Raw genomic sequence first — 26522 nt, forward strand, 5'->3', positions numbered from 1 at the left:
GTTATTGTACCAAAAGTTAGGAATTTATTTATTTTTTCTGATGGCATTACTTTCTTTCATCTCTACTGTGCTTTTGTAGTTTTCCTCCTCTATTTCATCACTGCTATTGAAATCATTATTCCACACAGACAGACTCCAGTTCCTGCTATCTACCAAGGGATGCTTCCTCTACTTGTATGTACATGTTTAATACCATCCCATTCCCAACAAGGTTACACTCAGGGCCCGGAAACAAAAGGTCTCTTTTTTATCTCCAACAACATTCTATAGGGTGGAACTGTTAATCACTGATAACCCTGCAGCATGTCATCTCTTGCTGTCCCTCCATGTGTCTCATCCTCAATCTTCAATTGTTGTCCTCCTGTCTCTCTGTTGCTTCACCTCTTACCTCCCTTCATTCTTATCGCTTACTTATTGTCTTACTGGGGTTTTCTCTCTTCTGCACCCTTTCATCACTCCCTATTTTCATCACGTCCGTTTTCACAAGAGAGTTTTCCAGCTCGTCTTGCTGTATGGCTGACCATCATTTGAGTGCGTGCTTTGTGTTAGTAGGTATTGTCAGTGGTGTGAGCATGAGCGTATTGGTGCCAGTAAAGCAGATTATGTGTTGATTTTGGCAAACAAGGCTGGTAATTCTTTTAAACCAACAAAGCCGTTCCATTAGCCCCCCGCTGATGTCCTGAAAACAAGACACTGTGATGCTCCCAAAGCACACCAGAGTCCACGGCTAAACGTTCACGGTTCCAGAGGAAACTAACTGAAACAATCAAATTATACAAGTAAGTCAGCAGCAGAAAAAATATCTATATGCACCAATAAACAATTGTAACATTTTCTTCAGTTCTAATTTGTGTTTGGGTTTCAGTGACTCTAAGGCAAGTAAATGGCAACTTATTTGTTTGTGATACGCATGAATGATGTGGTATGCATGAAAATGTAAGCATTTTAGTACACTCATTTTGTTGTTATTGTTGTTTTTCAGAAATGATAGTTTGTCTTACTTCCTTTAGTTTATTTGATCTAACATCATTATTGTTCATTATTAGTACCCAGGTAGAGACAAATACAAATCATCTGATCTATAGTTGACAGTGTATATTTATAACAAATCTCAAATGACAGTGTATTTTCTACCTTCCGTTTTGTTTTCCTCACTTGCCATGCATATTGACATATTTAAAATGCATTTTACAAGATCTAAAAGTAAAGAAAGGAAGACCAGTTTGTCAATCATCACCCCGGCACATCTATGAAATTTGTTGCTTTCAACAATTTGTATAGTGTTTGCATACTGGGATAAAGAGAATAAACTTTAAAGTGTCATACTGCTTCAGAATAGGTTACGTTACTTTCTTTGTGACTCCAGTAAGAATTGTGGAGGTTAATGCATATCTCTCTCTCTCTCTCTCTCTCTCTTTCTCTCTCTCTCTCTCTCTCTCTCTCTCTCTCTCTCTCTCTCCCTCTCTCTCTCTCTCTCTCTCTTTCTCTCTCCCTCTCTCTGATGTCAGATTATTAGCTCACCCATTGTGCTAATCAGGTCTGTAGTCCTAACCTGTTGTTGCTTTTTATCTAAATTATACTGATTTAAGGACATAACATAAGTTACGCTGAGGTAAGGGGGTACTTCTGATGAAAAATAGACCATTCAATTTCACAGCCGATCTCCTCTGGCATTCATATTTTTGCGGCAGACAAAAGACCTGGCCCACATAGACCGGGTCCTTCGAAAGATGCAGCCCCTGAATTTGGACATACCCTTGGACTTTATTAGCCAACAATTATTGCGATAGTCCTTTGGAATATGAATATTGCGAACACTGATATTGCGATGACAATGTGTTTGCGATATATTGTGTGGCCACCGAGGGGTTAAATAATTATTAGCTGGATAAATTGGAAAGAAGGTCAGAGAGTGTCAGACATTGCCATCCTTACCCTTCAACATCCCAATGTTAGAGAATCCTCAACACCACATGCAGCATATCTGAATACCTTAGAATGAGAATAAACAATATTGAATCTGTGGAGTGACATTTCAGTAAAACTTGCATACATTTTTTTTTTTTAGAAATAAATCTTTGTCATCACAATTGTATATTCCAACAAAATTGGTCTTCTGCATTTAACCCATCCCTTTTTGGGAGCACTGGGATGTGCGACTGGGATTTACAGCACCCAGGGAGCAATCTAGGGCTAAGGGTCTTGCTGCGAGACCCATAATGGCAGTCTGCAAGGTTCGAATTGGGTTCTTGTGGCCTTCTCAGAACACAAGTGTGCTGCTATAACCACTAGCCATCGAGATTCCGTAGCACTGCTACAAATGTGGTATATATGGCTTCCTAGGGTGGCAAAGGTTATGCCACAAAATATTTCAGCAAGTCCCAGGAACAAAAGCATAGTCAGTCTGGCTTAGCTGATAATCAAACTGTGTATGCCACAGTGTCAAATACATGTAAAGATGATCCTGTAGCATAATTTACTTTCACTGAAAAGCAAAGCTGAGTTGCAGTAGTGTGGCATGTGGATTAAGGATGTTAGAAATCCTCAGTTGTCTTTTAATAATCACCAACTCTTTACATTATAATTAATCTCTTGGAGATAAAGTGTCTAATAAGTGAAAATCAAAAATTGCCTCTGACTAAATGTTAATGTCCTTTAGTTTAAATAAATGAGTTACACATTATTGGACAACAAATTGCACTTCATATAGATTTATGTTAAATATTTAATTGTTTTTTAAGAACATTGTTATTACCAGTCATTTCTTGGAGAACAAGATCCAGCTAGAGTGGCAGTGATGAAAACAGGCAGTGAATTTGGACTCCATGACTTGCTACATGGGGGAAACACGCAGAGAAACACATCAACACACACATAAACCAGAATATCCAGAGCTTCCACGGAACAGGATTACTTCTGTCATGGGAGGACTGGTATCCCCTCATCAGAGCACACACACACTCATACACCACGCATCATAATGGTTCACTGGGCAACCCGATAAGAATGTGTGTGAATCTGTTAGTGCATACATGTATGTGTGTGCTGAGAAGTCTCTGATGGCAAGGATTAGGGACTCTTGACTCTTGACAGTCTCTCTGCAAAGAACCAATCAGCATAAACATGTTCCCCTCTCCCTTTCACCCCTCGCACACACACACACACACACACACACACACACACACACACACACACACACACACACACACACACTTACATGACCTGAAATGATGCTTTGAATTTCACTTAACTCCTTTCTCCAAGATTTATTTGACAGAAGAAAAAAAAAACAAAATACAATACTGTCTTGCCTAAAACTATCTGTCTATGTCTAAACACATATTTATATATCTATCTTCCTATACACGTCATAGCACCAACGCAAGTACAAACAAAATGGCTGAAATTAGCACCCAACATATCTCTCTCTCTCTCTCTCTCTCTCTCTCTCTCTCTCTCTCTCTCTCTCTCTCTCTGTATATATATATATATATATATATATATATATATAGATATATATATATATATATATATATATATACACACACACACACATATATATATATATATATATATATATATATATATATATATATATATATATATATATATATATATATATATATATATATACATATATATCAATTTATAAATATAAATGATCCAACCTAAGGCTGGAAAACTATAAATTGAAGTAACATTAAGATATGAGAGAAAGAAGACAAGATGAATGTTAGAGGAAGGCAAAGGCAGCACTTAACCCCTGGTTAGTGGGGTTAGGTCCCTGTGGGAGTGGGGGAAGAAGGTCTGCGCATATATATATATATATATATATATATATATATATATATATATATATATATATATATATATATTTACATATATACATATATATTTATACATATACTGATGTGTACAACACCTACACAAAATACACACTACAGTAGCTTCTATAAATATATATATTAAAAAAAAAATCTCCATGCCCACCATGCATCAAAATGCAGGCCCTTTCATATCTTTGAATCCTTCAGGGAGACATTTGGATCTGAAAATGTTTCTCATCCAAAACGTCCCCTTCTCACCTCTTCATCCTTGTTCATTTTCCCGCAAAGATACGTAGCAGTCTTGGAGTTTTAAAAAATATGAAAAACACCAGTTTATACCAACTCTCCCAAATGGCTGTTCCAATAAAATTACAAAAAGCTGGGAACATTTGTGTAAGTTTTCACAATTCACAATAAAACAGAGTTGGACAAAGTATGGAAAAGATACAGTGGTATAGAAATAAGAGTAAAACATATAGATATACAGAAAGCAAAAAGAGGAGCAAGTGAGTGCAACTCGGAGACAGAGCATCAATTATTTAGTGAAGGTAACGTGAAGCTTCCTTGGATCAGGCAAACTGCTAGCTCTTCCCCAGAGAAAAGAGAGAATGAATTAGGGTGAATTTATTAGAGACTTTGAGTGTGCATCTGTGTGAGTGTGTGTGTGAGAATGTGTGCAAGTACCGATACAGTCCAGGCAGCCACCTTGGTTTCTGATGCTGTGTGCCTGCATTGCCAAAGACCCTCACACATCCACACCCTCACAAACACTCATCCTGAGAATCCCAAGCCTGTTTCCAGGTTCATTAATAAAACAGCAGCTCTTTATATGTGCTCTTCCCCTCGCTGTCTTGCCTTTCATCCTCTGTTTGTTCACACACACTATGGGATTTTATTGCGAGAGCGTGCGTCTGTGTGTAAACTCCAACTGGGATTTAGGCATCGCCCCACTGTTTGTTCATCAGTCAGACAATAGTTGACCCTGCTGTGGTACATACCAAAATCTGATCCCTCTTTCATCATGGTTAAAAGGAAGCACTGTTCAATCCCAGCTCTACAAGATGTCTGTAGGTAAATTGCTCCAGTTCACTCTAACCTTTGATTTTTTTTTCCTAGTTATATTTCTGCCATTGGAAATAGATATATTAGTAAATTGTTTATTTAATAGGAACCCCTTTCATTGTATTTGGAGATGCAATATCTGGCATTTATTACAAAGTACAATGAAAACCAAGATTTATGGAGACTCATCACAACTATTTTGACCACTGCTAAAGTCTGGGCTTTGTAAATACTGCTAACAATCTAAGAAAGAGTTTTTGCTTTTTGATTACAAGAAAGATGGTATCAAAGGAATTACCTCAATATCTGCAGAATTTGCAAAGGCATAAATATGTTTTTTTTTCTCAAATGGGGAATAAGTAATAATGACATCTAGTGTATCAAATCTGAACAGCATATGCATAACTGACAATAGTCTATGCCATTTCCGCAACTGTCTGTTGCTACTGTGAAACCCCCCTGCTAGTTTGCAGCTAAAATGATTGCTAAACTGTTTGGGTCCAGAAAAATACTTGTGATAAGATTATGTTAAACACACCAAAGAAAGAAATGCAGTACTTGGCTAAGGCCAAAGGAGATTGTACTATGCATTGAACCTACATTCCAATAGCTTCCATACCTAAAGTTAAAAGTTAACCTTTACTATTATCTTCAAATGATGAGAAGATGGAAGGTCAAACGTTTACCTTTTTTGCAATTCACAGATGTAGAAATTTTGATAAAGCTGTGTTCCTCTAACGTTTTACAAAGACATATTATTTATGCCCATCTCACACTTTTGCATGTCTGCTTTCCTTTTTAAAAGCATAGGAAGATATGCTTTTAATTTGATTTTTGTAGAAACAAATTTCATCCACATTTGATACTGGTATAGACAAGTTGATCATCAGCTATAACAGGCTGGAAGCATTTTTTGAGACTTGTTGAAAAAGCCTGCAACTCTGACATGTAATAAATACCCCACCTGTACTCCACTGCTACATAATTTACATAAAAGCTCTGCAAATGTCATACCGATGACTCTATAATACCATTACTTAATCTTGTGCTATGCTATGTAAACATTCTGTCTGCAGCTATGAAGATTCACTCACTCTCCTCTGCATGCTAAACTGTTGAACTGACCGCAACTTGACTTAGTCTCTGATTACTTAACTTGGTAATTATTTCATCAGTTAAGGTTCTCAAAGACCAATGAACTTTTGAAGTGCTAGATGGTAAGTTGATGATTAAATTAGGTGCAAAAGTAATGCTACCTTTCCTGGTGCAATTGAACAATTAATCTCACTCCATAATCGCAATATACACTCACCATTCAAAGCAGTGGTACATCAAAAGTGACCCATATAAGAGTTGATGGGACTTCATGCTCTGTAAAATCATCTTTATTTCTTCAAAATCAGGGTCAGATTTTTTGGAACATGAAAAGATTCATGGTAAAATAGGAAACTGTGTCACAACAGCTTGAGAGTAATCACCTTTAAGGACGTATACATGTTAATGCAAAATGGTAAATCTAAGTTGGGAACACTTAATTGGAAATCAGACAAAATACATTAAAGGAACAGAAAAAAGCAATTAAAATAAATTACTGCTCAAAATAAGCTAAATCCAATTTACTTATTTCTGTATGATTTAATATTATATTAAGGATTATAACACAAACATTATTTACTAATCAATATTAAAATCTAACCAATACAATGGTTCATCAACAACCGTTTCTGTGTGTCTGGGTCCTTTCGGGTGGTCCCTCATTCAGGAGTCACCACAGCAAACAATTACAACTTACACGCAGACTTGGCAGAGTTTTACGCTTGATGCGCCGTTCCAGGAAAGGAGGGACATTCTAGTTTCTGCCATCAAAAGGTTGGTTTTCTTGCTTTCGTCACAGCTGCATGTCCCGTCTTAAGCCATAATACTGCAACGTCACCCAAAATGGGTCGGCCTCGAACGGTTGAGGCGGGAGCAAGACAAGATGGATTCTTGTGTGTTTGTGTGAATTTACCAATACCGTGAGTTTTCAGCTTGCAGACATTGGGACTGCCTGACACAACCAGGATTCAAACCAGGGTCCCCCCCCCCATCAAAGCCACGGATTAATTGGTAACTGCTTGTGATTTACCCAAGACCCTCCACAAGCCATTAGTTGATCCCTCTCTTGTCTGTGGCTAACCAAACTTTGCTTCCCCTTTATTCATATAGTCTTCTTCTCCAGCTGAAAAAAGCTAATTTCTTTCTCTGTCTGTTTATCATCTCTGGCTCTATGTTATGTGTGAATATAATTGTATTTGAAACATCAGCTGAATATCAAATATGAAACTGGAAGTAGTGTAAGTCTCATGTAAAATTGTGCAAGCTTTGTGTCTGTGCCTGTGCTTTTTTTGGTTAGTGTGGATTCATAATTGTCTTAAGTCTGTGAATGCATATGGCTGAGTCAGCAGCTCTGTCTCCAACTCGGCAGCTGCATCTTTTTCTTCATCTCTGTGACGTGTCTGTGTGGTGTGTGTGTGTGTGTGTGTCTGTGCGTGTGCGCGCGCATGTGATATCTGGAATAGGGATCTAAACAGTTTTCCAAATTAGAGAAGGGAGACGTCAGAATGCTATTGTAAGAGATCCTCTTCTTGTCTGACAAGCAAAAATCTCTCTCTCTCTCTCTCTCTCTCTCTCTCTCTCTCTCTCTCTCTCTCTCTCTCACACACACACACACACACACACACACACACACACACACACACACGCACACACACACACACACACACACACACACACACACACACACACACACAAATTCTGACAAGCAAACTTTGCATTGTATTTCTTTACACTCTGTTCTTTTGCCTTCACCTCCCATCATTCTTTCGTTCTCTCCTTTTTTCTAATACGTTCTTGTTTACTGCTGAATGTGGGCAGGCTAGATGAAGGAGGATGGGAAGACAAAAGTTAATACATGACTGTTTGTATAAGAGTAAGACTGAAAAAGGGAAGATTTAATGTCATTGTCACACAAGTTGTACCATGTCCTCTGCAAAAATGAAAATGAAGCAAGCCAAAAATATCAAGGAAGACAATAAGGTTAAAATTAATAAAAGTAACTGAAAAATTAAGTCAATAAAACAATTTAGCAGGGATCAAATAAAATGCAGATGTAAAACATAAAACAAGCCACAATTTTAGAAGTTGTTCTGTTAAAGTTATTTTATAGTGAAATTGTTTTACAACAAAACCACAGAAAACTACTGATTGGAAATTGTCAGTAATTTGACATTTTCTTCAAACTGTGGGCGGATGATACAAATTATCTGTAACATCTTAAAGTTTGTTATATTGGAAACAGTAATCTAACAGAATGAGGGCAATAGTGGTATAATGTGTACATGTGTTTTCTTGTTAAAAGACTTATCCAGCATCTTAATTGTTTATCTGTGGTTTGTACAATTGTTTATTGTGTTTGGTTTTAGAGACACAGAATCCAAAGTGTATGAGCAGCTTGAACTGACGTGGTTGTACCTTAATATGTAAATTGCCACTGTCATCCAACATCATTTTAAAATTGTAAGGGAGTTACTGGTTTAATCGCAAAGAGATGGTATGGAAGTTAATTTTTTTCTCATATTTCAAACTTTTTGGATAAACATCCAGTACTGGGCTACATGGTAGCGAAGTTGCCTAGAAGGTCACCCCAGCCTGGGCTGTTTCTGTATGGAGTTTGTGTGTTCTCCCTGTTTATGCATGAATGCTCCCAAGGTACACTGGCTTCCTTCCACAGTCCAAAAACTGGACTGTTAGGTACGTGTGTGCATGCATGGTTGCTTGTCCTGTTTGCATATGTGTTTCTGTTTAATGGACTAGCTACCTGCCTAGAGTTTATTCCCTCTCTCGCCTGATGACAGCTGGAAATAGCCACCAGCCAATAATATTTTGGTATTTGATTTTGTAACTAGAAAAGTCCCACACTAAAAGAAAATAATTTTAAACGTAATAATATTGAATTTGACTTTGGAAAGTGCCTTGAGATTAGCCTCGTGAGACCATCCTGATCTCGCGAGCTTTCAAGGTTTCACTCGCAGATCAGTCTGGCTACTCTCCGTTAAAGAAAATTTGGAGCCGTTCACCAAACGAACGTCCAATCAGCGTTGGCTTTGAGGCGGGTTGAGGTGTGACGCAACGGGAAGCGCGACAGTTCAGTCTAAAGAACATGGCGGCTTCAGCCGATGAAACTAGCTAACGAGCCTTTACCTGCAGCAGCAAGAGCAGCTTGGCTTGTGGTTGTGTTTTCGTCGTCGCTCTGTTACGTGCGACGACGAATCCGATTGGTTCATTTGGCCCGTCTATCACCAACATAGGCCAATCAGCTAACCAGTATTTTCGCCCCTTCCCAAAATTACTTCAACGGAAGGTTTCCAGATGGATATGCGGAGCAAATCTATCTGGCGGAGTCAGGTAACCTTGAGATGACATGTTTCATGAATTGGCGCTATATAAATAAAATTGAATTGAATTGAATTGAATTAATATTTCCAATACGAATAAAGACAAATATTTTGTCCCATCTGAGTTCCTGCTCCAACTCTTCGCTGACAGGGTTTATACCTTTACTGACAGAGGAGTTTGGAGGAACAGGAAACTTAATCTAGCTCCCCTCCTCTCTTTTTTGTTATCACCTATTGATAAATCAGCTTTTAAAGGTTAGTAATCTCAGTTACTGTGTGGTGAAAACTTAAAGTGTCCTTTGTCTTTATGTACTAAATGCTTTGCTTTAAATGTTGTAATTTTTTATAACTAGTGTTACAGCAGTATGTTGTGCTGTGCTTTGGTCTCTTCCACACAGCTGCCAGCTAAGCCTCTGCTGAATGTGCCCTATAAATAAATTGTGGGCTTGGTTCAGATTGACTTGCTGTTCACTTTGAACCTGGACAAAAGCCCAGACTTTGAGAATCGCTGTCATATAGTAGTGGTGTGTTTGTAAGGTTTACTAATTCATTCCCTACATAATCAGTCACTAACTTATCAACTATAATGCATGTGGGTATTTATGAGAATAACAACATTTTTACCCTTTAAAATCGACATAATGTGGGTATTTATTGCATGTTTAATATTTAGAACACAGCTATGGAGGGTGCTATTGGGTGCTACATCAATGCAAAACTGGTTTGAAATAATTGATCAAGCCAGTTTCCAAATAATAGTTTCTGAGGGTGTTTTTGATTCTAACAATTTCAGCCGAAATTATTTTCAATAAAAAGCATCAAATCCACATTATTTCTCTAAAACGTACTGTAAAATATCATTCCCAACTTCATGGAAACTCCATGATGCAACGTAATCATGAACAGTTGATGATCAGCAATGTGAATATGAAGAAGCATACAGAACAAATTTGTAAATTCAACTCATAAAAAAAGCATAGCAGAAATAGCCCAATAGAATTATTATACTGGATGTTGATAATTATGCAGTAAAATAAACACTTATAATAATGACATTTAGACTGTAGGTAACCACAAAATAAACACGGTTGAAACACCTCACATACGTTAAATTCCTGTATGTATCTCTGTGATGATGTGTGTTAAGAAGGGTGAGTGAGTTGCCTGTGGGTCTCAGTAGGCCCATCTGCTATAAACCAAACCAAATCAAACAAAGTGAAGGAAACCTAACTCTCTCACTCTCTTACCCATGTACGCACACATGCTTGCACACATGCGCGCTTGCGCTATACAAACATATAAAGTTTTTATTTGTGTTGTTCCCATTGGTTTCAGTGTAACCGTCGTGTTTTATTGTGGTGGAGTTGGACCTAAAAGCAGGAAGTAGCAAAAGATGTTTAAGGTGGAGCTCAAAATTGTAAAGGTGGGCCCTGTCCATGGTGCTGAATCTATGTAAGAGCACAATCCATACACATCATACAGTAAATATAACTGCCCGGTATGTTTATATGCATTAAGGGACAATTTTTTGCAATTTCAAAAGATTATAAGTAGAGCCTCACAGTGCTAAAAAAAGAGATAGGAGCAAGAGACAAAAACTATTTTTTAAACAATAATTTAAGTGAAATAGGCTGTTCATCAGCTGATTAAAAGATAAAGACCATAGCCTTTAAAAGACAAAATCTACGCAAAAAAATTGTATTCCATGTCATTTTCGGTCAACCTCCATCCTGTTGGAGGGGCTCACCTCCTGAGTCCGGGGCTGGTCGCCCCTCTGGGGTATTAATACCTGGATGTGTGAGTATAGGGTGTGTGTGGGTGTGGGAGTGCAAGTGTGTGTACAGCATCCATTCTTGTGTATTATTACATTAAGTGTATGGTTATGAGTGTCTGCATGTGTGGGCATTAGGGTGATTCTGTGTTCCTATTAATAAATGCTTGTTTTTGTTAAAATAAATAAATAAATTGTATTTAAATATAAACTTAAATTTCACAACTTCAGTATACTACTACCCACATAAGTTTTATAATTGTGTCCAAACTTGAGAACCAATAATGAAGATAACAATATTGCACTGTTTATAAGTAACCACTATCTGTCCCTTGAAAGTTTCTGGACACCATTCTTTGCTCCAAAACAGAACTTGTGTCAGAGCATAGAGCTTGGTTTCACAACGCTGCAATAATATTCCAAAACACATCACCTAAAACATAAGTAGTTTTCTCCTTTTATTGCTAAATGACGACCTGACATGGCACAACCCTCTGTTGAGGGAAGAGTTTATGGAAACGGCTGGCTAAAACTGTCCTGTAATGATAAGTTAGGGTTTATAAATTGGATCGGAACATTCTTTTTGCAGCGACAAATAATGGTATGTGGACAAAACTTACCATCAGAGCTCTTTTCCTGCTTCAGAAATGAAGCACTTTTCTTTAGAAGTCATGATTATTAATAATTAGTGCTACGGAGCAGTCAGGTCTGTATCAGATGGCTTTTTGGACTGAGGGAGGACCAAGCTGAGTGGGTCACAGAATAGACAGAGATAGCAGCAGACAAGATATACTTCCTTTAATGTTCTTAATGAGCATTTAATGACCATCAGTGTTAAATTACACTTATATGATTCCTGAATCTTTAAAGGTTTGATACATCAAATGGACAAATTACCAATTTCTAAGCCATTTCATGTTTTATATGACAAATTCTGCAATTCAACCCCTGTGTGTGAACTATGGCCTGGGTCCGGACTGACGTGTCCTTCTGTCCGGTTCTGTATCAATGTCCGGACATTAAGAAGGGCTGCTTTACAGTATGTGATGTCACCAGAAGCATGTTTTTGTGGTAACCTGTTTTTAGGAGGACATATTTATGTTTATTTGATAATAATTTACCTGAGCAAGAAAAATTAATACAAATACCGAACATGACATGTAGTTTTATCTTTGGTTAACCATGCCTGAGGTACATCTAAATTATTGAGGAGGACTGGAACCAAAACATTTTATAATTATTTTAGAATTGTTTAATTATGCCTTTCCAAGTAGTTAGATGAGCTTGTTGCACTCTCTGGTGCACTAATAATACCAAAGATAAGCTGTGATGCTATTTTGTATCGTTATTTCCAACAGGCTGCTGACAATAGAAAAAAATAAAAAAATTCTTCCTCATATTTTTGCAAATGCTTAACAATAACCTTTGATCACGCAGCAGCGAAAATAAATCTCTCCTGTTCTCTGTAAACTTCAAGAGGCAAGTTGAAGTAAGTAAGATGTTTTCTATCTTTATATTCTATATTCTGAAATGAGAATGGAAATGAATATGCATAAAGCAAAGCGCTACATACAGGTGACATAGTTGACTTGTGTTGCTGCAGCAAAACACAAAAGTAGACAAATGTTTTCGCCAACTCTCTTTCCTTTGGGAGCAAGACAATGGGGGAGAGAAGAACAGTAATCTCAGGGGAATCCTTTCACTCTGTAAATGAAAAACCAGCACACTAATGATGCTAAAACACATCCAAGAAAGCAGAATGGGATGGGAGCTTATATACGACTTGCATATGCATACACACTCGCACACATTACACCTCATAGAATCGGTTTCTCTTTAAATGGTACATCCAAGTGATGTTGCCTTCTTTTCTTCTCATTCTGATTATTTTTGGAATATTGCTCTGCATCTACAGTGGAGATAAATTCTGCACACCATAGTTAAAGTGCCAGATTGTTGTGGTTTAGAAACCGAAACCGAGATGAATCAGTTAAAAACATGTAACTTCTTTGATGCCATCTATATGACATTGCAAGAGCACTGATAACCCTAAAACCGTTACTTGTTTTCTCCACATAAATTACATTTTACTTTAGTTTTGATTTCATCAGACCATAGCACCTTCTTTCACATTGTTTTTTCCCACACAAACTTTAAACAGGAATTCTTATAGATTTTTTCTTACAGTGGCTTTAGTCTTTTTATTCTTCAATAATGTCTGAATTTATAATGTGTAACTATTAAGTTATTCTATTGACAGATTTCCCTACATTTGCAGTGAATCTTTCTAGCTCCTCCACTGTCACCATACTTCAGTGACAAATGTTTTCCGGTAGTCAAGGTGGACAACCATGGTGCCACACAATTTCCATTCACATCATGGCTTTTGCTATGTGAAACATTGAAAATTTTGAGTTTTCTTTCACAACCTAACCCGACTTTAACCTTTTCCACAACTCTATCCCTGACATGTCTGTTGTGTCCCTTGGTCTTCATGATGCTGTTTGTGGCCTTACATACTCTAACAAACTTCTGAGCCTTTACAGAAAAAATATATTTATACATAGATTGAAAGTATCCCCAGGTGTAATCTATTTATAATTGATGTGACTTTTGAAGGCAAATAATTGGAGAAGTTTTATTTACAAGTTGTCACAATTGAGTGCAACTTTGTGTTTGTCTGTAATATAAAATACAGGTAAAATATACTGGATTTACTGCTTGCTTTATCCAAAAAGTTCAAGGAGAATAAATAATTTTGCAAGGCACTATGTATATTATAAAAATGTTTAAGGTCATGGAAATGTGTGTATGCTACCAGAGTATTGCAGCTTTCCCCATTGAGATATTTGCTTTTCAGTTTTTTTTCTTACATCACAAACATTTTCTTACATCAAAAAACTGACATGTTAACTGCAGTTTCTATAGTGTACACGGTTTTATTTCATTATGGAAATATGATTAAAAATATTTTGCTTTTCATGTCTTCAGCTGCTTTGTATGTTTTCAGATACAATGTTGTTCCCATTTTAAAATTCAGTTAATAATGCAATTGTCTCTCTAATAATATTTTGACAACAATAAGTATCATTTTAACAATATAAATTATAATATTGAAGAAAAATCCCTAACTAAATCATCTGCTGATACTTTAGATAATTAGACATTTCAAATGTACAAAAAGAAACAACAACAAAAAAAAAAACATTCTTCACTTCAACTCTAATATAAGGGAACATACACAGAAGTTAAAATCTGATTTTCAACCTCAGCCTGAGAAAGGAGAAAACTGGGGCAGAGTATCTCTTGTGGGAAAACATCAAGAGTCCAATTTTACACCAAAATGCACCCCAACCAAACAAATTTGTGTCACAAATTTACACATTAAAATCTATACATTTTGTCCTCATTATGTTCTGTACAAATTAATGACAAAATTAGGACACATTGAAACCAGACATTTACATAAAATGCATCAAAAGGCACAATTACCCCCTCAGAAGTTTTCATGCACTATGATTACTCTGCCTTTAAAGAGTTGATAATGCAATGGCCTTATAAGATCATGATAGTTTGTGGGCTTTGACATGGAAATATCCACCCAAGATGTTGTTCAAGAAGGAGACAAGTGCTGTATCCCATGGATGAACGCATTTGGTTCAGAATGTTTGTATCAACCTCAGAATGAAAATAAAACCTTGTGAAGACACTGGATGAAGCTGGTAGGAGGGCCATAATGCACAGTGAAACAATTCTTGTACAGACATGGACCAAAAGGCCTGTCTGAAAGAAAAACACCATCCATCCATCCATCCATCCATCCATCCATCCATCCATCCATCCATCCATCCATCCATCCATCCATCCATTTTCCTACATGCTTAATAATGTCGGGGTCGCGAGGGGTGCTGGTGCCAATCTCCAGCTGTCAATGGGCAAGAGGCAAGAAAAACACCAAAAAGCCAAATATTAGTTTGCAAATGCAGCCATAGACAAAGACCTTATTTATTGAAAGACATGTCTGATGCTTAATGAAACTAAAATTGATGTGTTTGATCATAATAAACATTGTTCCAAAGGGGAGCTTGCAAGCTTGAGTACACCATCGCTGTTTGACATCACCATCAGTTGATATCCTAACATCGCCGAAGGACGAGCAGAAGGATGACAACATCACGAAGTGTGCATGTTTCGCTACAGCAAGAGGTTGGCTTGTAGGCACAAAAAGGGTTTTCCAAAGGAGATAACTCATATCATACAAACATAAATCCCAGTAAATTACAATGCAATATATATTCAAAGGCAAGGTATTACTCATTCTTCTCGCATTTAGCTAAAATAAGTAATTTTGGGAATCCTTACTGACCCACATAATTTTTTTTGTGTCAAGAATGAGGAAAAAGTTACGACTTTGTTATGTAGTGTATGTAACTATCTGGTTTAAGCTGTAAGCAATTAAAACATCACTTTTGGTCTTCCAGTGATTATAACCTTCCTCATATTTAATTATAATTTCTTTGCTTTTGAATTTCATCAGGAACACATTCCTGCATACAATTTATGTCTGCTGTTACTGTCTATGGCGACTGAAACAATTCTAATCAAAGCAAAATAAACGCCTAAAGATACAATGTAGAAATACTGGGAATTTGAAAGGACATGAGTGAAATATAGTGTAAAAGCTGTGTTTTTGGAGATGGTTACAAGGTAGCATAAGAAAAAAAAAACTAACAGGAGGTGGTGTAGAGGGGATTTAGAGAGAGAAGGATGTGGAGGTAGGGGTGAAGGAAGACGAGGTTAGGTGAGACAGGGTCAGACGGTTGGAGGAAGCTAATGTCTTTATTTCCTGGAGAGGAGGGACCCTGCATTTACCCCTGAGGTCATTGGTCACAGACAGGGTCACTGGGAGTGCTGTGAGTAGGGTATCTCAATACAGGGGGAGGTTAGAGAATATCTATATGAGAAAAAAAGTGGAGTGAACAAGAACAGGAGACAGAGTAAAGGCAGAATGAGAGGAAAAGAAAGAAAAGGAAGCCCTAGTTTCAGCCAAGAGGGGAATGTGCAAAGGTGGAAAGGTTGAGAGGGTGAGAAGGTAAAAATACTCAAGGGAGAGAGAGGAATACGGGACACACAAAAACACATGAAATAGTTGTGGAGTATATAGTCTATGTGTATAGCTCCTGTCACAGGCGATAATATACTGGAGTTGATTGTAAGTGTATTTTTATCTACGTAGTGTCTCAAAGTTGTATTGTTGTTGTAGGCTTGTGTTTATGCATGCATGTACTTTTATTTGTCTCCAGAGACACGGCAACATAAAGATGCTGATCGAGAAAGATAAACTGAGCGGATGTATGTCTCTCTCTCTAGATTGTTGTTCTCTTGAACAACTTTCGATTATATGAATTATGCTTGTCAAAAAAACATTTTTGAAGATTTATTTCAACTTATTGTATGACAAACAGGTATATGATTATGATCTGTTAAACATTGACAAATGAAAGAGATTAAATCTGTCTTTACTGTTCCTCAAGTGTGCAATTAGTGTATTTGTATTCTATTTTCGTTTTAATCCAGATGCTTCATGCTTTCAATGATAATATATATCACATTGATTCAAATATAATTCCCTGCTTCAAAATCTACAGGCATTGCAGTCTTTAGTACAGTTTCTTGTGTTTCTCACAATCAAAAATGTAAACACTTGTGTGTTTGTGGTTTTTTTTTCCTTCTGTCTCTAAAAGTTGCACAGTGCTTAAAGTTGCTTTCAGTGGAATAATCATAATCTAATACTTTGAACAAGGCTATTTTAGGCTATGAAGCCAATTCAATTTATTTAATTTAAGCAAAACACAGGTTAGGACCAGCAGGAAGTCGAATGAAAGCATGGAATTGGAGAACAAAGGGACATGAAAGACAAAAGGACATCTGAAAACCTAGAGCAGAAGCAAAACCAGGAGAAGGTCTGTTAAAAAGTAACTCAAACTCAAATCAAGTGTCGACAATCAACCTGAATGAAAAAATGTATCTTAAACATGACAACAGAAAAGCAACACGGCTTATCAAATGAACAACAGGATCACATAAAACGGATATCACAAAAACTCTGGTAAATAGCGCAGGAACATTACTAAAATAACACAAACCAGGCATAGACCATCACACAGATATTACCAGACAAAATGTATTATTTTCTGATCATGCTGATGCAACCATGGAAATAGTTTTTTAAGTGTTCTTACTTACACAATTTAACTTGCACAATTAAAAAAGTCCATTGTTGATTTGTACTCATTTGACTTTACTTCACAAGTTAAACCAATTCTGTAAAAGTTTTCCTAATTCATTTGATATAAAGAAAATGCTTTTAGGGCTGAAATGTATCCCAAAGGCACCACTAACGTTTACTGATTGAGACATATAACTTGTGAGACTTGTCTCTGTGCTGAGACAAATGTTCCCTGTATGGATTCTTTCTGCGTTATTAATACAGTTTAATATGATCTATGACCATTAAATTGCATTAAGTTAAAAATATCCTAACTATGATGAAATGTACTTAGTCAAAACTTAATGCATATTTGCTTTCATCAAAAATTCTCAACTAATCTTTTTATTTGCTCAATATTACCTTTTTTCAACAGAGCACCCACAGCTTTAACTTGTGTGATAGAGTTAACTCTGCCTTGTTGTAAAGAAATTATATTTTCACAACATTGTTTTATGTTATTATAATGCCACATACACTTTTGAAACCATAGTATATCCAATAAAGTTGATGACAGCTTGTCTCATTGTATGTCTTAAGAAGAGGCATTTTACATCCAGTTTCTGTGTCAGATGGTGAAAATGCTGAGGAGTTTTGAGTGAAATCTATTTTTAAATAGCTCAATATAAATACATTTTATGCATCCATTGTAAAGCTTTTATCTAACCCTGACTTGCAACTGCTGTCTTAATAGACAGAAAAAGGAGACTGCTAATGTAGAGCTGTTTTTATCCTCTAATGTCATTTAAAATTTCATTTGCAGTAATGGAAAACAGAAAATTATCTAATAGCACACTAGATTCACACAGGAATGGAGTATACCTTATCTGAATAATAATACACACAAACAAACACATACAGATACCAATGAACAATCCAAGCATGCATTTCAATACTTTATCTTTACATATGGGGAGTAAATAAGGAGACAAATTATATTTTCTGTTGTCATGTTTGTGGAGGTTGGACCAAAACACAAACAAGAGCTCCGGAGTCGCATTTAGAAGATGATTGAGGTTTTAATTATAAATATGGGCTTACAGCATGACATGAACCACAAACATGACAGGGAAGTGACCAGAACAGGGTAGGATGTCCGAAGAAGACAGACGAACTGACATCGGTTATGTTCACACAACAGGGAAATGTGACCCAAACCCGATTTTTAATACTTTTTATTTTATTTTTTTACCCATATGCGACCCATTTCCTTCTCTCTCATGGCAGTGAGAATGGCCCAATTCCGATCTCTCCCCCCCCCCCCCCCCCCCCCTTAAAAAATTAGCTTCCCCTCAAAGAAAGTATCGGATATCTCTAATTGCATCTGTTGTCTGAAATGGCCATGTTGTATTTTATCCATCTTTTACATCACTATCCTGGCTCTCAATACACATCCACACAGTAGTAGCAGTTAGCACTCCATAAAAGACCATTGTTAATAGCTTTGCTACATTCTTCTTGCCTTATTTCGTCTTGCTATGATGTGGTCTTAATATTGTCGGCTCCCATTGTTCAACAGATTTCTAATAGTAACAAGGAGAGACACTAGCCGATATTCGCAGTTCAAATACTTTATTTTAAATTAAATGTTTTGGAACACATAAAGAAACAGTTACATTCACCATTACTTCCGTAAACAGTGTGCTGCTGTGTGACGTCTTCTTCTGTTATCTGTGCACGCTGGCCGCTTTGCGCCCTTGAATCGTTCACTATGATGGCAGTCGCATTTAATAGTAGTATGAACGGCCACCCCAAAAATATCAGATTTCAGCAGAAAATCGGAATTGAGCATCAATATCTGAAGTGTGAATTTAGCTAATGTGTTTGACAGAGTGGGCTGAACTTAAATGGATCCAAAACTGAGGGAAACAATTGGGTGTACAGGTAAACTGAGTACCGTATTTTATGCAGGTATAAGTCACAGTTTTTTTCATAGTTTGGCCGGGGGTGCGACTTATACGCTGGAGCGACTTATGTGTGAAATTATTACACATTTTTACCGGTATATCATTACACCAGTTATTTTCACACCAAACCACAAGAGGGCGCTCTAGGCCTGTGTTGAATCAGACGTAAGCGACGTAGAAGCGGAAGTGCCGCAACTTCTACCTCCGGAGTTAACAGAGTTATTTGAAAGTGACACAGAGGATGACAATTTCACTGGATTTTAGTTATTTGGAGTGAAACGGGCACTTTGGTTAACTTCTTCCCATGTTATTTATGCTATAGTTATCTGAATAGCTTTTAATATGTTATGTTAACATACCAGGCACGTTCTCAGTTGTGTCATGTAGCGTAAGCTAACCGTACAATTATTCAGCCTGTTGTTGCCTCCGTTCTATTTTTATTTAAAATTGCCTTTCAAGATGACATGTCTGCTCTTGATGTTGCATATTATCATATAAATTTCCCCCAAAAATGCGACATATAATCCAGTGCGACTTATATATGTTTTTTCCTTCTTTATCATGCATTATATGGCTGGTGCGACTTGTACTCCGGAGCGACTTATTGTCCGGAAAATACGGTAATACAAGTAGTCTGAGGTACAGGAGGAGCAATGAACTGGCAGGTACAGAGAATAATAGAACCAAAAAGGGAACAAGATATAACAGAACTACAGAAATAAAGGACCATAAGCTAACTAATTCTAACAGTACACCAGTAGAATAATAACAACATAAGCTAACAGAAACGGAATCTAGTATATATCGGAATATCATTAATCTAAACCTCAAAGAAAAAACTCAACAGGTGACACAAATGAGGATCCAAGGATAGACAACACAAAAGTACAGACGAACAGACTGCAGGATCCCTAGGGAGCTAACATAAATAATCACACCCCTGGGGATCCTGACACACGCGTATGTTCTGTGATGTTGAGATAATTTGACCCATTGCACTTTCAATAGCCACCTGCTGCCTTTCAGACCTTACACAGTGCTCCCGCTCCAGTTATTCCTGTCATACCTCACGATGAGTGAGGTTAAATTTATCCCTTGAACTTTTTGGAGGGCTGGATGGACCCAACAATGACATTATATCCTTACACTCGGGCTTATCATTCATGTGAGTGAAAACAAGTCCCAAACTCAGAAACAGTCACTTTTTCTGTGACGTATCAAGTTCTCAGAAGAAAAGCTAATTTGAAAAAAAGACATTGTTTGTTTTTTAAAGCTTTGATTGACTTTAGTCTGTAGCAAAATGTAGGAGTATTTAAGTAAAGAAATGCATACCTTCCCACACTGCAAATAATGAACTTTATTGTGTATTTTAGGGACACCATTATCATTTTAAATGTTGGGCTGCTATTGGTATTAGTATAATGATCATTATTAAATGTATTCATTAGGATGTCAACAACAGGGCTCCTAGATGCTTTCCTTTTTCTACACGTTTTCATGTTGTCGGTGCAATATCCTATATTGTGTAAATTAATAATTATATAATTATATACATTACAGGATTTTTTCCCCCATACATACAATCTTATTTTATGAGCGATTGTACTTCAATGCACTAATGACTCAGCAATTCATCCAGGCTGGCAAATGGCATGCAATGTTTGAACTGAGGTGTAAATTATCCTCCTCTGGTTCTTTTGGTCCTGTGAATAGTGACTCAGCAGCAGCAAATACAATTCTAAAATGAGTTTCTGTTTAAAGCCCTATTTCAGTCTCGTTCAAGGGTTATTCTTGGTCCTGCTCTAAGTATTGGACATCTGTTTGACAGAATGTGATTCAGTCAGCTATAAATATGAATGGCCTTTCTGCTCGGCCAGCCACGTGGATTAGCAGCTCTCACAGCTTTTCCACTACACTCAAACCACATGGCACCTCTCTCTCTCTCTCTCTCTCGGTCTCAGTTTCTCTCTCTCAGTCACTCTCTGATACACAAATTGTCTCCTAGTTTAACTCAAACCTCCACATTCATACACACTGGACAAAAGGTGCTGAGGCTTATAATAGCTACACACACAAAAAGAATGACAAAAATAACTTTAGATTTAACTTTTTTCCCCCTGTTCCAACGTGTTAAGGGTGATCATTGTGAAAGATGGCGTAACGGTGTAGTTATATTTAACCAATCATCACCAGTTGTGTTGTTCATAAAATTCATGTTTCAATTACAGAATCTGCAGCAACTCAATTTTATATTATCCTTAGCATTAAACTTCCCTTTTAATCAGTCCACAGACCCCATGTTTTGGACTTTTCTGTGCTAAAGGTTTTGAAGTTATATTCAGAAATGGTCTTGCTCTTAAGTGGACATGATCTGGTGAAGAAACGACAATAGTTGAATTAAACATTAGACATTTAGTATGTCCAGGGGACTAGTTCAAGCCACCTGTGGCATTTAAAGAGCCCTATTGATGTGTTCATAAAGTATACATACATTAAGTTTAAAGATTCATGTCCAAAAATAATTAAAATGTCTCTGAAGTTGGAATTTTGTTTTGGAGAGCTGGTGTACTTCCAACCACTCTGTGTTGAATATCCATAACGGCTGCTGTGGGTGTAAAACATAGTCAAACTTTTGCATTTCCTACTGTTTATATTGCATTAAATGAGAATACTGAACATGCTCTATTGAGAACACATTCCTTTCATGTTTGAATCCCAAAAAACTAAGAACATACTGTTATTTGTTAAATTGCTAATAACTTGCATGTGCAAATTCTCAATTATCCGGGTCATTGCAACAGCAAACAGACTCCTGGATAGGTGTTCAATTGTTTTCAGAAAGAACTGAGCGAAATTCCGGTTGCCTCTGGTTTAAGCCTGTTTGCTGTTGCTAATAGTAGTTACCACCACAACAATTACCATTTGTTTTTCCAATCTTCAAAATGAAGATGATCAACTTGAGTGTGACACCATTCCTAATTCAGATATCTGGGACAAATCAAACACACCATGATTTTTAGGAGGGAAAAAAAGGGAATTAAATGTTAAATGTAATCCTTATTAGGTGGAATAGTATCTCTGACAGTTCTTTAACAGAACACATTTAAGTTTAATGATTAATAAGAATTGAACGTTTTTTATATAAAATTAGCTATAAAGTCAGTTTGAAAACTGCAAGCTCTTAAGAAGAAAACACAAAACATTTTTTTGCAGCATTACTGTATATGAGTACAGTTGCAGTGTACTGTAGCATTAAAGTCTATGGAGTAAAAAAAGCAACTAATCATGGTTTGTGTCACAATTCTGTCTTATCTAGTGGTCACATCAAAAGACAGAGGAGGCATGTGGAAAAAAAAAAGTCAGAACATCTAAGCTGGCCGAAATTTAAAAATAAAATCATAAACATTTGTCAAAAGTACATGTTGGAATGACATTATAAAACATTGCCATTCTAATGTTCCCTCTAGGATATGCTTGACATTACTTCTTTAGGCATATAGTGATCCATGTGATTGGCGAGGATGATCTGGTTTCAACAAAAACACTAAGGCTGGCACATGATACTCCTGAGGAAAAAAGTCACAAGTGACTGTCACTGCCTTGGACTACTACTCACACACACACCGATGTCTGAGCAGACACCACAAGTTATTTTGTTTTCAGAGACAGAGACGTTTACAAGGAAGTTTGATTAAACTAAACCATTCAAGTGTTCCCATCCCTGGATGTATTTATAATCACTGGTGTTAATAATAGCACCCAAGATGCAACCACACATAGAAAAGAAGGGTGACAAATAGATGCTTGTGTTAATTATAGCAGGGGATGGAAAAAAAAAAAAACCTCAGTCCAAACTGTATATAGAGATCAAGAAGAAGATTAAAGGTTATTAAACAAAACAATTCCAGAGATTTTATTTTTACAAAGTGAACATACAGGTGGAAAATATACTACTAATAATGATATTAAACTTAATAATAATTAATAACATGCCAGATGACACCCTTGCCTGGGTCTGAGACAAGAGAGGCTAAGATGAGCCCCCACACATGACATAACATTTTGCAACTTTTAGAATTTTAATTAATATTTACCTGTAGTATATATACTACAGCTCAAAAGTTTGGTGTCACCGATATCAAGTTATGTTTTTCGAAGAAAACTCACAATTTGCTGATCAAATGAGTTGCAAAATGAGTACAAAATATTGTTAAGACACTGAAAAGGTTAGAAGTAATGATTTGTACTTGAAATAATAATTTTGTCCTTCAAACTTTGCTTTCATCAAAGAATCCTCTGTTTGCAACAATTACGCGCTTACATACCTTTGGCATTCTAGCTGTCACCTTGTTGAGGTAACCTGAGGTTATGTCATCCCATGCTTCTTGAAACACCTCCCACAAGTTGGAATGACTTGATGGACAATTCTTACACACCATACAGTGCTCCCACAACAACTTAATAGGGCTGAAATCTGGTGAATGTGCTGCTTACTCCATTTTTGACAGAATAGCACATTCACAGTGTCTAGACTGTATTTCTGATTAATTAATTGTTATTTTAATTGAAGAAAAGGCTGCTTTTCATTAAAATGACATTTCTAAGTGACCCTAAACCTTTGAGCAGTAGTGTAAGTCTAAGTTTAAATATGTTTTACATGTAAAACCATGGAAGTCTTGCAGTATGTTAGCAAACAAAATCAGCTCATAAAGCAGCTCGAAGTGGATGATTCATGTATCTGTATTTTTTTTTCTCAAAATGTAATATCTTCTTTATACTCAGATAAAATTATATCTCTATTTAAAAAGGTAAATCCTCTTTGAGATCAAAATCTCTTTTCCAAGTGGGATTTGGTAAGACAGCAGCAGAATTCCAAAACGGCAGTAAAATAAAATATACAGTCAAACATACACTCATTAATAACACATCTGATCTGTTCTAAGAACCAAAGTTCAGATACCAGATCAAATAGTTGCAAAAAGTTTAACTGACCCCTTCCATGTTCCTTTAAAATTGCCTTACATTTCTCAACATTCAGCAACTTAGTTAGGCCAAAAGAAATCAAGAGAATTGACTTTCCATAATAAATGAATGCAATAATTTGGCTCCAAGTAAATTGAGACTTCAGGAACCATTGGTATAAACGGAATAAAGTACCCCCAAAATAAAATGACCTGGTCTTATTAGGAAACAAAAAAACATTATAAGCCATGAGAAAATGTCTGTTTTCACAAACGCAATGACTCACACCGGGTGATGTCCTATCTTTAGCAATTCTGTGAATACAGTGCTAAGGGGCAAAATATGCTGTCCTCCTGCTAATGAAGCTTTCAGCACTGCACCACAACCACACAACGACAGCTGGCAGGGGAGGGGCAGGAACTACATGCCATGAAATAAGAGGGGGTAAAAATTGATTAGCAATTTTCATTTGCGCTAAGCTTAACAAAAGGAGACTGCTGCCCTACTCTGCATATCATCATGAGCTGGAGGAGGAGGAGGAGGGTGGGCAGAGCTGATGGGGTTGGGCTGGGATGGGAAGCGATCTTTCAGCGCTCAAGGCACCTATTGTTTAGTTATAGAGGATGTGGGTGTGCGTTGGGGGAAGGTTTTGGGACAAAAGGGGACTAGGTTGTGTAGACAAGAGAACTGGGAATGAAGAAAGAGCCAGGGGAAACCCTGGCTGAGGGCCCTAGGTGAGGAAAGTAGGAAATGAATATGAGGGAGTGAAGAAGGTGCATTAAAAAGGGTGGGTTAATTTGGACTGGGAATAACAAGGAGTGCTGGAAGAAAAGAGGGTTCGACGAATGGGAAACTCAAACAACATGGCAGACGGAGGTTGAGGCCTGGATTGATGGGAAAAAGTAATGGAAATAGGGAGGGGATGTTTGGCAAGTCAGAGGGGAGGAATAAGTTGATTGTTGTCCAGGACTTCATGACCAATTCTGGAAATTGAAACTGGACCTGGATGGAGCCATCATGCACTTTGAGCAACAAAAGCAAAGTGTCAGGAAGAAAAAAAATGACACCCTTTCATCACTTTCAAAGTTATTAAAACCAGTGGATATATTGAATATAAAAGCTCTAACAATGGAGAAATTTGCCAACCCCGAGGGAAAAAAATGCAGTAGGTATGCAGTACTGTGGCCAAGCCATGTTGTTGTATGGGCAGTTTTCTTGAGGGTTTTTTTGGCATGACCAGGAAGCTTGGCGGCTTATTGACGGAGGCACTATAACGCATTACACACACAAAAACACACGCATCGGACAAGGATACACACACACACACACACCGTTTTAAATGCAAAACAGTGAAAAAATAGCAGCTGGTAGGAAAATGAGAAAAAAAATACATCAACAACTTTTAACCAAAACACTGTACACAACTCTAAATTTAATTTTCTGCAAGATTAAGCACAGTAATGACTAGCTTTATAAAAACCCATAACTAATGGCTTCCAATGAGCCAATCTATAGGCATCGATCTGTTCAGTATCTCATAGACTCACAGTTTACAGCCTATAAATGAAGGAATGCAGAGGAAAAAGGAAAGAAAAAGCAGGATAGGTACACATTTAAATAGAAAAAACTAAGCAAAAAGAAGAGCAGAGAGTAAGATCTGATGGCAAGTGGAAGCTTGGGCAAGGATTGTAGTAATAAAGAAAGAAGAATAATGAGTGGAGAACAGCACTTTGAAATTTTGCATATTTAAGTGGATTATACTTTGATATTCTGTTTACTTTATCATTCATTAATTGTTATCTTATTGTGGTTTTCTTGTATACAATTTAATATTTAGGTTTAACACAAATATATTCTTTTTACCTTATTTTACTTTGGTTTCCAAGTTTCTTGTGCTTGCCTTTGGTCTTTCTCATTCCCTCTAAGTCAGTCTCCCTCAGCTGTTTCTTGCTCTTTGCCCTGTTCTTTTTTTTATCTTGGTTTGCCTGCAGTTGTGCTTCTTTCAGGTTTCCTTCTTTGTTCAAAGTTTATTGTATTTTGTATTAACTTCTCTCACTTTAGTGTGACCTTGTCGGCCTCCTGATTGTGACTTGGTCCTTCACTATAATTCATGATTACTTTATTTTGAAGAGTCCTGTTTTTGCATTCGGTATTGTTTAAATACCTTATACTAAACATTGATGCAACAGCATTCATTTACTGTTGTTCACCAAAGTACAACAAGTTTTCCAGACATAAGCTTTATTGGTATCAGTGATAAAAAATGGATTATAATCTTTTATTAAAAACAAT

Source organism: Fundulus heteroclitus, chromosome 4 (genome assembly GCF_011125445.2).
Source record: "Fundulus heteroclitus isolate FHET01 chromosome 4, MU-UCD_Fhet_4.1, whole genome shotgun sequence".
NCBI classification, from domain to species: domain Eukaryota; kingdom Metazoa; phylum Chordata; class Actinopteri; order Cyprinodontiformes; family Fundulidae; genus Fundulus; species Fundulus heteroclitus.